A 9770-nucleotide genomic window follows, 5' to 3' on the forward strand; every position below is an offset into this window, starting at 1 on the left:
CCTTTACAGACAAGCAAAAGCTAAGAGAATTCGCACCACAAAACCATCTTTACAACAAATGCTAAAGGAACTTCTCTAACTGGGAAACACAAGAGAATAAAAAGACCCACAAAAACTAACCCAACTCAATTAGAAAATGGTAATAGGAACATACATATCTATAGTCACCTTGAATGTACATGGATTAAACGCTCCAACAAAAAGACACAGACTAGCTGAATGGATACAAAAACATGACCCTTATATATTCTGTCTACAAGAAACACACTTCAGACCTAGGGACACATACAGACTGAAAGTGAGGGGGTGGAAAAAGATATTCCATGCAAACAGAAATCACAAGAAAGCTGGAGTAGCAATACTCGTATCAGATAAACTAGACTTTAAAATAAAGACTGTTACAAGAGATAAGGAAGGACACTACATAATGATCAAGGGATCAATCCAAGAAGAAAACATAACAATTATAAATATTTATGCACCCAACATAGGAGCACCTTAATACATAAGGCAAATGCTAACAGTCATAAAAGGAGAAATCTAAAGTAACACAATTATAGTGGGGGACTTTAACATCCCACTTACACCAATGGACAGATCATCCAGACAGAAAATAAATTAGGAAACACAAGCTTTAAATGACACAATAGACCAGATAGACTTAATTGATGTTTTTAGGACATTCCACCTGAAAGTGGAAGAACACACTTTCTTCTCAAGTGCACACAGAATGTTATCCAGGATAGATCACATTTTGTGTCACAAATCAAACCTTGGTAAATTTAAAAAAATTGAAATCATATCAAGCATGTTTTATGACCACACACTATGAGATTAGAAATCAATTACAGGAAAAAAGCAGTAAAAAATACACATACATGGAGGCTAAATGGTGTGCTGCTAGATAACCAAGAGATCACTGAAGAAAGCAAACAGGAAATAAAAAAATACCTAGAAACAAATGGCAATGAAAACACGATGATACAAAACCTATGGGATGCAGCAAAAGCAGTTCTAAGAGGGGAGTTTATAGCAACTCAAGTTCACCTCAAGAAACAAGAAAAATCTCAAATAAACAATCTAACCTCACACCTAAATCAACTAGAAAAAAAAAGAACAAAAGAATCCCAAAATTAGAAGAAGGAAAGATCAGAGCAGAGGGCTTCCCTGGTGCGCAGTGGTTGAGAGTCCGCCTGCCGATGCAGGGGATACGGGTTCATGCCCCGGTCCGGGAAAATCCCACATGCCACGGAGCGGCTGGGCCCATGAGCCATGGCCGCTGAGCCTGCACATCCGGAGCCTGTGCTCTGTGACGGGAGAGGCCACAGCAGTGAGAGGCCCGCGTACTGCAAAAAAAAAAAAAAAAAAAAAAAAAATCAGAGCAGAAATAAATGAAATAGAAACAAAACAATAGAAAAGATCAATAAAACTAAAAGCTGGCTCTTTGAGAAGATAAACAATATGGATAAACCTTTAGCCAGACTCATCAAGAAAAAAAGGGACAGGACTCAAATCAATAAAATTAGAAACGAAGAAGGAGAGATTACAACTGACACTGCAGAAATACAAAAGATCATAAGAGACTACTACAAGCAACTATATGCCAATAAAATGGACAACCTGGAAGAAATGGACAAATTCTAGGAAAAGTACAACCTTCCAAGACTGAACCAGGAAGAAATAGAAAATAGGAACAGACCAAACATAAGTAATGAAATTCAAAGTGTGATTAAAAATCTTCCAACAAACAAAAGTCCAGGACTAGTTGGCTTCACAGGCAAATTCTATCAAACATTTAGAGAAGAGTTAACACCTATCCTTCTCAAACTCTTCCAAAAAATTGCAGAGGGAGAAAAACTCCCAAATTCATTCTATGAAGCCACCATCACCCCGATACCAAAACTAGAATACGATATCACAAAAAAAGAAAATTATAGACCAATGTCACTGATGAACATAGATGCAAAAATCCTCAACAAAATACTAGCAAACAGAATCCAACAACACATTAAAAGGATCACACACCATGATCAAGTGGGATTTATCCCACAGATGCAAGGATTCTTCAATATATGCAAAATAATCAATGTGATAAACCATATTAACAAATTAAAGAATAAAAACCATATGATCATCTCAATAGATGCAGAAAAAGCTTTTGACAAAATTCAACACCGATTTATGATAAAAACTCTCCAGAAAGTGGGCATAGAGGGAACCTACCTCAACAAAATCAAAACCATATACAACAAACCCACAGCAAACATCATTCTCAATGGTGAAAAACTGAAAGCATTTCCTCTAAGATCAGGAACAAGACAAGGATGTCCACTCTCACCGCTGTTATTTAACGTAGTTTTGGAAGTCCTAACCACAGCAGTCAGAGAAGAAAAAGAAATAAAAGGAATACAAATTTGAAAAGAAGTAAAACTGTCACTGTTTGCCAATGACGTGATACTATACAAAGAAAATCCTAAAGATGCCACTAGAAAACTACTAGAACTAATCAATGAATTTGGTAAGGTTGCAGGTTACAAAATCAATGCACAGAAATCTCTTGTATTCCTGTACACTAACAACAAAAAATTGGAAAGAGAAATTAAGCAATCTACAGGTTCAATGCAATCCCTATCAAATTACCGATAGCATTTTTCACAGAACTAGAACAAGAAATTTTACAATCTGTATGGAAACACAAAGGACCCTGAATAGCCAAAGCAATCTTGAGAAAGAAAAACAGATCTAGAGGAATCAAGCTCCTTGACTTCAGACTATACTATAAAGCTCCAGTAATCAAGACAGTATGGTACAAAAACAGAAATATAGAACAATGGAACAAGATAGAAACCCCAGAGATAAACCCACGCACATATGGTCACCTTATCTTTGACAAAGGAGGCAAGAATATACAATGGAGAAAAGACAGCCTCTTCAATAAGTGGTGCTGGGAAAACTGGACAGCTACATGTAAAAGAATGAAATTAGAACACTCCCTAACACCATACACAAAAATAAACTCAAAATGGATTAAAGACCTAAATGTAAGGCGGACACTGTAAAAATCTTAGAGGCAAACATAGGGAGAACATTCTATGACATAAATCACATAAATCTTACTGTGATTTTCTCCCTCAGAATGGGAGAAAATATTTGCAAACGAAGCAACTGACAAAGGATTAATCTCAATAATATGCAAGCAGCTCATGCAGCTCAATATCACAAAAAAAACCAACACAATCCAAAAATGGGTGGAAGACCAAAATAGACATTTCTCCAAAGAAGACATACAGATGGCCAACAAATGCATGAAAAGGTGCTCAACGTTACTAATCATTAGAGAAATGCAAATCAAAACCACAGTGAGGTGTCACCTCACACCGGTCAGAATGGCCATCATCAAAAAATGTACAAACAATAAATGCTGGAGAGGGTGTGGAGAAAAGGGAACCCTCTTGCACTATTGGTGGGAACGTAAATTGATACAGCCACTATGGAGAACAGTATGGAGGTTCCTTTAAAAACTAAAAATAGAACTACCGTATGACCTAGCAATCCCACTACTGGGCATCTACCCTGAGAAAACTATAATTCAGAAAGAGACATGTACTACAATGTTCATTGCAGCACTATTTACAATAACCAGGACATGGAAGCAACCTAAATGTCCATTAACAGATGATTGGATAAAGAAGATGTGGCACATATATACAATGGAATATTGCTCACCCATAAAAATGAACAAAATTGAGTTATTTGTAGTGAGGTGGATGGACCTAGAGTCTGTCATACAGAATGAAGTAAGTCAGAAAGAGAAAAACAAATACCGTATGCTAACGCATGTGTATGGAATTTTAAAAAGTGGTACTGATGAACCTAGTAACAGGGCAGGAATAAAGATGCAGACGTAGAGAATGGACTTGAGGGCCCGGTGGAGGAGGGTAAGCTGGGACGAAGAGAGAGAGTAGCATTGAGATATATACACTACCAAATGTAAAATGGATGGCCAGTGGGAAGCTGCTGCATAGCACAGGGAGGTCAGCTCAGTGCTTTGTGATGACCTAGAGGGATGGGATACGGAGGGTGGTAGGGAGGCTCAAGAGGGAGGGGATATGGGGACATATGTATACATATAGCTGATTCACTTTAATATACAGCAGAAACTAACACAACATTGTAAAGCATTTATACTCCAATAAAGGTGTGAAAAAAAAAAAAGAAGTCACCGTAATGTCAGAGGTAAATGAACCGATTGGTAGGAGGAAGTGAGGCTGCTTTTATACAAGGACAGAAAAAAAATAAGTGTGCAACACAGGTGATTCATTTGCATGCATTTTGCCACTCCTCTGATTTTAAAGTGTGTCTTTTCTGGGGTGTCAGTGGAAACAAAGTATTTACTGAGTCTCTCTAATTTGGCAGGACTTGAACTCAAAACTCTGTCACCCAATGTTGTGTTAGTTTCTGCTGTACAACAAAGTGAATATGGGTGACAAAGAGAGGTTAACTAAAATCTCTCCTAATCACTGTCTGCCTTATAGCTGTAGCTTCCTACTGGGATCCTTGGAGTTTTTTTTTTTGCACAAGCAAAAAATTTTGGAGTTAGCAAAGAATTTGAGGAAATTTTATATGTATTTAGATTTCAGGACTCCTTGGGTTTTCTCTCTCTTTCTCTCTCTCTCTCTCTCTAGGATTGTGTCCTTCAATTTTCAGTCATTCTGGCATCTCTCAATCCCACTCAATCCCTCTGAACCTTATACTCTGCACAATCTGTTCAATAAAAGTTTAGCTTTCTGTTTAAACTTTATCAGCTGGTGCTGGTGAGATTACCTGGGTAAAAATCTCTCCCACTGTGTCTCCCTTGTTTCCAAGATCAGATTCTCTCCTGTTTCTGCCTGATTTTGGTGGTTCTCCAACGTTTTCAGTATTTCTTTATATTATTTTCAGGGTTAAATAGTATTATTCATTATTTTTGGAGGGTTAGGTTAATGACAGGAATTCCACAATTACTGGAAGCCAGAATCCTCAATTAGCTTTTTAACAACAACAAAAAATCCTAGGGCATTGCTTTGGTTTGTCTTTTATTTAATCAATGTCTCATAGAATAGAGTTTCTTGACACATAGTAGGGGCTCAATAAATATTTATTAAATTAGTAACTATGATTGGATCTTCAAGGATCATGAAATAATTCTTTTAAAAACCTCAAACGTGAATGAAAGAGCAAAGCAAAGACCAGTAAGAGACAGAGGGAATAATACAGGATGCCAAGAGATAAAGTGAGATATTGTATCTATGAAACAAAAATGCTATAAATAAGGAATGAGCAGATAACAATAAGATGATAAACAAAAACTCTTGGAAATTTAAGAGACAGATAAAAAAAATTTCATCATTATTGTTGGAAAATAACTAAAGGACATATCCTAAAAAGAGAATAAAAGGATGATTTTAAAAATAGGAAACAAAAGCAGTACATTTATATGATCAGTTCAGGAGATCCAGCAGCTTCCTAAGTGGCAGGATAAAGGATAATGTCAGGGAAAATGAGGACAGAGAACATAGAGAAGAAAAATAAAAGTATAAGAATATTGCTTGGTACTAAAGGACACAAGACTCTATATTTAGTGAGCTAAATTATGTCTAGAACAATAAATGGGGGGAAGTAGACATGAGCCAAGGAAAATCATAGGATAATTTAGAATACAAGGATTAAAAAAGAACTCTTAGACCTTCTAGAGAGGAAAAAAATGTATACATCAGCTTATTAGTCCAAATAGCAATGAATGTCTCACCAACCAAAATGAAAGCAAGAATACAATAATAGAGGAATTATTTTAAAAGTCTAAGTCAAATTATTTTCAATTTAGAATTCTATACCTGTCAATCAATCAAGTATAAAGATAGAGTAATGCAAATTCCAGACAGGTGATGACTCAAAAATGTTTATTTTTTAATCTTCCCTTTATTAAGAATTTATTGGACAGTGTGGACTGTAAAATGAGGATATAAAATTTGGGATTTGGCAAGTAAACAGTCTACCATAGGGGCAAAGAGAGTATTCAGATGATGGCAGTGGAGCAGCCCTAAAAAATAACCCGTCTGACTGGAATAAAGAAAAGAAGGCCCTAGGAATGATGATTCCAAGAAGAGAAATGGAGTTGGGAAGGTGGAGCTCATGAATAAAACTTTAGATAGGCAGGTGGGAGGGCTTTTTGAGGCTTGGACAACTAATAAAGGGTACACTAAAAATGTCAAATGAAAAATGAAACAATCATTAGCTCTAGGGAAAAAAATTAAAAGGTACACATAAAGGATGCATAGAATTTATTCCTGACTCAAGAGTAGGAAAAATATATTGGGGAAGAGAGGAGAGCCAAGTAATCACTTATTAAGATGAAAACTCAGAAGATAATGCCTAAAATGCTTTTGCCAAGGTCCATCAATGCACACATAAAAGGGAAAGTAGCCATAGAAGTTGAGAATGGGTGATGCTGGTAAACAGTATTTTAGATGAAGTAAAAAAGTGCAAGATGTTGCTATTTTCACATTATACGTTCTTTAGCAATATTTTATTTTTGTAGTGTACTACTCTGATAAAAGTTTTTTATTTTAAAATAAACATTACAAAATTTCAAGAGCAGTGGAGAAAAAGCATAAATACTAAGGATTTGAATATGGAAAGGAAAACATATGGAAAGTCAGTGAAGATTCAAGCCTGGTAGGAGTTGTGAATTTTTACTCTGTAATAGTGGAACTTCAAATCCGAGGAGATACAGGGACTTTCCTTGCAAAGATTAACTTTATCCTATAGCTTGTGGGTGGCCAGTGACCATTTATGATCAGACAAGTTGTTTAGTAAATCTAGCTGGGCATCTCTGTGAAATAAGAATGAACTGTAGGCAATTAAGTATAAGGTCGTAATATAAGGACTAGATTTGAGTTTGGAAAAAAAGAAATAGGTCTCAGAAAGTCTGAAGAAATAACCACCAGGCAGGAGTTGGATGATTGATTGATTGATTGATTATTGAATCTAAAGAAAGCATGAAGATAAAGATGTGAGATACACACACACAAACACACACACACACACACACACACACAGAGTGGAATACTACTTGGCCATAAAAAAGAATGAAATAATGCCATTTGCAGCAAAATGAATGGACCTAGAGATTATCATACTAAGTAAGTCAGACAAAGACATAATACCATATGATATCACTTATTTGTGGGACCTAAAATATGATACAAATGAACTTATTTACAAAACAGAAACAGATTCACAGACATAGAAAACAAACTTATGGTTACAAAAGGAGAAGGCGGGTAGGGGACAGATAAATTAGGAGTTTGGATTAACAGATACAAATTACTGTACATTATATAAAATAGATAAACAAGAAGGTCCTACTGTATAGCACAGGGAGCTATATTCAATATCCTGTAATAAACCATAATGGAAAGGAATATGAAAAAGAATCTATCATCTATCTATTTACTATATATATATATATATATATATATATATACATATATACTGAATCACTTTGCTGTACACCAGAAACTAACACAACATTGTGAGTCAACTACACTTCGATTAAAAGAAAAGAAAAAAAGCATCAGTCAAAGAAGACTCAGAAATCTAAGTGTGAAGCAAAAATACACATATACATGCATATGTCATAATATATATACATAAAAAACAGCCAATTTTGGGTATAGCAGGTTCATTTTGCATTTTCAGCGTACTGGGAAAAGTGACAGAGAATCATTCAAAGAAGCATTTGTTTGAACAGCTGAATGTGTACTTAAATAAAGTGATGAAGTGACTTTTAATATAACAACTTCATTGAAATTTATATTTTAAAAAAGCATTAGAAACATGAAGAGTCTTATATAAATATAAAAGGTATCCCCTTGAGAGAAAAGAGCATCCTAAAAAGGCATTTCATTGTTAAGAGAAATAATTTACCTTTAAACCAATAAAAAATGAGCTAAATTTAGTCGCTAAGTGGATTTGTAAACATGAGCTATTCCTAAATGGAGCAGCTAATGCTCCATAACTATCAGAGGCCCATCAAGCACTATAGTCGCAGATAACCTGGAGGTATCAGAGCACAGAAAAGATCCATTTCTTTGCCCTTTTTTTCAAAGTGAAATAAGAGAGTATCTGATTGTTTACCAGGAGATCTGGCGTGCAGTGAAATCTGTTATGCTTTTTTTTTTTTTAAGACAGATTAATCTATTTAAATTCCTTGAGGTTGCTCTAAACAAAATGGCAAAGCACGGAGTTAGGCAACAGTGGTTGTTTGTCTTCGTAAAGTGAAGACACTTCTGAAAAGTGAATAATACGTGACAGCAAATAAAAGTATAAAAAAGATGTAAAGCAAATGGAAAATGGATTTTTCAGTAATTGCCTGAGAGAATACTGAAGAAGGAGAGAGCATGTAATATTGAAGTCAGACTTGCTGAAGGGCCAGGACAAAATTGTGCTGCATCCCCGGGTTACTTGAAGATATACAATTTTCAGAAGGAAAACAAAAACAATAGCTGTGTAAGGGAACTCACTACTATTAGGGATCTATATGCAAACAAACAAATAAAAAAGAAATTTTTAAAAGAAAAGGAAAAGGCTGTAAGCAAAATATAAAGCGGTATCTTCTGTTGACTGCTAAGGCATTTCACAGAGCAGTCATTACACAATTTTCATTAAGCGACAGGCATCTCTAAGTCCTACATCATTTTTAAGGGCACTATCATTGCTAAGATAGTATTTTTTTTTTCTGTTCAAAAAGACATTTCTAGTCATGTTACCATCTGTGAGCACATTCAGCTCAAACAAAGGAGTCTTATGTTAAAGAATTAAATTGGTATCTCATACTAACCATATATCTGGAATTCAATAAAATATTGATTTGACATTTTTCAAACTGCAAATGAGACAATATAAAAAGAAGGAAGAGTAGTAAAGTAGTAAACATAAATTCCTAGAAAGGAAGAAGCACACATATTTCTTTATGTTGACTTTATTGTCCAAAACAGGGTTATTTGTCTAACTGATAACAGTACTTAAGGCAATAAATAATGTCGTGGAGAAACAATTTTAATTACAAAGCACTATTCAAAAAGGTGTTAGTAATCTACCAACCTTAGGTAACTTGATTTGGAAAACTAGCTTATGATTTTCTGTGCTCAATAAGTCAATAAATATTCAATCAATTTTAAGTGCTATGATATAGAAAGAGAGCTAGTAGACCATTTTGAAGAGGTCTTCTTCACACAACACAGAAGAGTGACTAACACCTAGGAGGTGTACCAAAAGGAATTGAGTCTGTCACTCAAAGGGACTCAGTTCTTTTCTGTGGAGCTACACTTAAAGCAACTGTCAGTTATAGTGCTGGTGTTCAGAATACAGAGCTCCGAATATGAAGTGAGCCATGCAGTATGCAGGACAAGAAAGCAGAAAGACTCCAGATCATTCAATATCAGAATCATCAAAGTTCAGAATCAGGAGAGCCAAAAGAAACCATTCAGGCTAAAGTTTACTGACTCCCAATGCTTTTGAATACTTTGGCAATATAAGACCAATTCTTGTAAGTACAAAAAGAAGCCACAGAAGGATTTAAAGCAAGGCAGTGTTATAGGGTGATTTACAAAGAAATTCACTTGCTGCTCTGGGGAATATGGATTGGAAGGGAGAGAGTTTGAAAGTGGAGGGATGTTGTTAAAGTAATCCAGATGAAATAGATAATGGTCCTCCCACTCCACTGGCTG

Source organism: Grampus griseus (assembly GCF_964374135.1).
Source record: "Grampus griseus genome assembly, chromosome: 5".
NCBI lineage: Eukaryota > Metazoa > Chordata > Mammalia > Artiodactyla > Delphinidae > Grampus > Grampus griseus.